We start from the raw sequence: 4,239 nt of genomic DNA, 5'->3' as shown, positions 1-4,239 counted from the left end.
CCGGTGGTAGGGAACCTGCTTTGGCAGGGGGGTGGGACTGTATGATCTCCTGAGGTCCCTTCCAACCTCACCATTCTGTGATTCTGTGAAAGCCCAAGCAGCACTGCCACCAATACTTAAATTTGAACACAACCTGCAACATCCGACTTTCCTGAAAGGCATCAGGTATTTACTCTGAATGTATGTAAAGCAGTAATGCTTCACCTGTCCATCTCAATCACAGAGAAAGCACAAGGGCTGCAAGTACAGCTCAAGACTGTCAGTGGCTGTGGAATCCGAATCGAAAGCTGCATCCTGCTCTCATCCACGTCTGGATGCAGGTAGGACACACAGCAGAGCACTGTGGTCTCAGTGCCAGGAGACAGAGGAAAGAGCTCCCACAAAGTGGGGCCTCAGGCAACGAGAGCTTCGGTTCCTGCTAAGGCTGGCCAAGAAAACAGCATTAACGCTTGCACTGGCTGTACTAACCGGGTGCTGCTGCCTCAGAAGATAAAACAGGGACAGTAAGTTACTGTTGCTAAGGGAGGCATCATATAGTGCTACAGGAAGTAGAAAACAGTGACAGTAACTCATTCCTGCCAAGAACAGAAATCAGACAAGTCTACCTGCTCACTTCTCGCCTGCTCTTACAAGGTCTGTGTTATTAGAAACGCACACAAATATTTGTATGTAAATATTGGCACATTATAGAAATACAGAACTGTCACCTGATGCACAAGAGAATTACAAATCAGCAGAAGAATGTATTTTAAATAAACTTCATGTAGTAGGTCTTTTCTCAGGCTCATCTTTACACTTAGAGGTACAAGATCTTTTAAAAAATGCTATAAAGCTACCCACAAAAACAGTTTCATATCAACATATTGAAATAGGATCCTTACTGATTCCTCCCTCAGTTCTTCCATAAGGAATGCTCAGTCCCTACAGAGCAAAGACAGACATAATTGTAACTCCACAGTCAGGGAATAATGAATATTCCCACAAGGCTGAAGCAGAGAAAGTTCCAAAAAGTACCTGATTTACTGTGTGTTTTGTGAGCATGACCAGACACACAACTAACTAAAATGAGACACAATAGTCTATCAAAAGCAGAAGTCAATCTGTCCTCTACCAAGGCTTGGATAGAAATGAATTTAAAAGAATTTCAGGTACATGATCAACATGCCCTGCCCTGACAACTGCACTATTACTGTGTTGTGGGAAAAAACCCCAACCAAACAAGTAAGGACATACTTTGGCTGTGAGCTGCTCTCCAAAATAATCAAAGGTTGGTAAGATGTTGCCTTGGATGAGAGCTGGGGTACAGCTGTATGCCAGCCTAAGAAAGACTGCTGAGCTCCTGACTACTTTACCTGTTCTTTGGTTTAAGAGACTCAAGCTACAGTACAACAATATCCACTATACAAGAAATTAGGATACAGCCTTAAAGTCTTTTCTGTAAGTCTTATGTCAAACTAACAGCAGCCACGCACATAACATAGTGAACTAGTACTATTAAAACAATTACAACAGCCATCAGCACTGCTCCTGAATGCCTTACAATGCATTAAAAAAATTAACTGCTTATATTTGTAAAAATAACATCATATGTTTTTTAAAAAATCTATTATGGTTTGTTATGGGCAAAGCATTTCCTCCATTTTATCAGTTTGCTTCCTTGCCCGTCTGCTGTTCACCCCACATATAATCACTTCCACAATTTTTTACATGGCCTCCTGTTTTCCTACTTAAAAGGTAGCACGCGGAAAGAGAAACAGGAATTATTAGAGCTATTCTGCCTTAGTGGCCTAATTAACTAAATAAAGTTTGTAAAGCGACTTCAAATATGATGGATGATATTTACAGAAGTGAAAGAAAATACTCTTGATTGCAGTAATCCAAGACGATTTATAAAGCAAGTTAGAATCCTATTATGTCAACAGAATGTCCTGTTTCTGTTTCAAGTGTATGCTTCACAGAGACACAATCTTTCCTTTAAAATAAAACACATCATCTGCTATATGTGTTTGGATTTAAATAAATCAAAAGCAATTAAGCTTCAATCATTCTACTGTCTCAAGAAGGTTTTTTTGTGGGGTTGGCGAGTTTTTTTTAAAGACTGCTCTCCTAGGACCAACTAATAAGGGCTCCATGGCATTAGACTTTGAATAAACACAGTAGAAAAAATCCTTTCCTGGAAGTGATTGTAATTCAAACGTGCAAAAAACATAAAGGCATAAAAGAAAAAGTTTTTTTTTCCCCTCAAAAGCCCCACAGTACTAGGACTGAATCCAGAACTTCCATCATATAATTTATCTGTTGGCTCAAACTTTCTCTTCCTTTTGCTCTGACTTTTAATGAAGAAATGCTACTGGATCTATACGATATATGCATCATTAACAGCTCTCTGTTGGTGGGGAAGGTAATGAACAAAGATTTTTATTTGTTTTGTTGCAAGTGGTTAACAGTTTTCATACCTTTTAAAAAACAGGCTGTTTTCTAAAAAATGAGAAGTGTTCAAATCTAAAGGTAGAAAATGAGCCATTTTAAGTGATACTGTCTCTTCACATCAGTTACATTATATTACTGACATTGAGAAATAGCAGGTTCACAATCTCAATCTTCTGTACAGCCTTACTGAGACTTCTGAACACCAAACTGGATTTCCAGTGCTCCTGATGCTTTAAAGAGATCTTGTTCTCAGAAGAAAGTAAAGGGTTAATACAAAGTGACTGTAAGTATACACACATCCTTTTTCCTCTCCTTACAAAATGCCCAGGAAAAGATAAATTCCAAAGCTAACACATACTTACATCTTAGACAGTATTCTACCTTGTTTAATGCAATTTCATTTCCAGTGCTTTGTCTCCCTTACGAGTGTGTCCTGGCAGAAATATTTTGGCTGAAACTTAAAAGAAACATCTTTGTCATAATTTCCTCCTTCTGACAACATTAAGAAAAAATCATGGCTAAACAGCCTGAAAAATATTTGTTACACCAACAAATTATTACTAGGTGTACACAAGAGGTGTAAAAATATTGACAATTTAATCCTACTTCTCCTTATATGTGTTCATATTTTACCAAGTTCACAGGAAAATGGATGCAGAAGTCAAAAGATCTGCATGAGGCTGTATAGCAATCCACGAACACCACAGCAATGGCTTGAACTTGGAACACCCTGTTTCCTCACTCTTGCCATCCACTGCTATATATCTGTTTATAAAAAATCTTTATATATATGTATAAACCATGCATATACACATGCGTGCATATACATGTATGCACCAGCTCAAAAGGGAATGTAACTGTACAAGGGACAGTTACAGTTCTGGTAGGATCCAGCTGAAACAATCAACAAATCTAAAACTTCTGTAATACCGTCCTGATTTTTGCTAGGATAGCATTAAATTTCTTCTTAGTAGTTAAGACAGTAGTTAAACTATCACAAATATCTAAAGAGTTTTTTAGGTGACAACATGTATTTTATAAGCTGACACTGAAGATCTCAATTATTACCACCAACTGCAAGGCAAATGACTGATAATAAATAACTTGTAATTCAAAGTTATCATGGACATATTCTTTTAAGTGAGATGCTGAGTTACAGATCAGACATTGTTTTAGAGAAGAATAATGTTTTTATTCTTAACCAATGCATTGCTCCATCTATAAAACACTTTCATCATCAAGTAGTAAAGAATTCTAGGATTTGAAGATGCAAACCAATGGCAGCCCCACTCCCATTTAATCTAACAGCTATGTATTTAGAATACAAGAAACCAAAAGGCTCCAGTTCAATTACTGCTGTGTTGGAATATCATTTATCGTGGCTTCACCTTGCAAAGAGACTTGGCTTTGAACAAACTTTGTAAAATCTTTTTGTATTCTCTACTACACTATTTACTACTTAATACCTTTAGAAACTCCCATTTTCTCTTCTCTTTCATTACCTTCACTTGTGTTTTGCAGTACACAAGGCAGTAATACTTCCTTGTTTGTATATTAACACCATCAATGAAGCAGCAGAGCCCTAGAAATAATCTGTGTCTGTAATAGTGCAGAACGGAACATGGCAGGCTGCATGTGGAGGAGCAATGCTCAGTGACAGAACAGGAGGCATGCAAAGGATAATTAAAAACAGAACATCTAGGAACAGACATAAACCCTTCTATGTTTTTTTTTCAGGTACAATTTTAGGCTTAAAGCTTGGGCTGCCTGTGTGCAAGTTAAGATCATAGAATGGTTTGGGTTGGAAGG

Source organism: Antrostomus carolinensis, unplaced genomic scaffold (genome assembly GCF_000700745.2).
Source record: "Antrostomus carolinensis isolate BGI_N321 unplaced genomic scaffold, ASM70074v2 scaffold16781, whole genome shotgun sequence".
In the NCBI taxonomy this organism is placed as follows: domain Eukaryota; kingdom Metazoa; phylum Chordata; class Aves; order Caprimulgiformes; family Caprimulgidae; genus Antrostomus; species Antrostomus carolinensis.
This window is presented reverse-complemented; position numbering follows the sequence as displayed.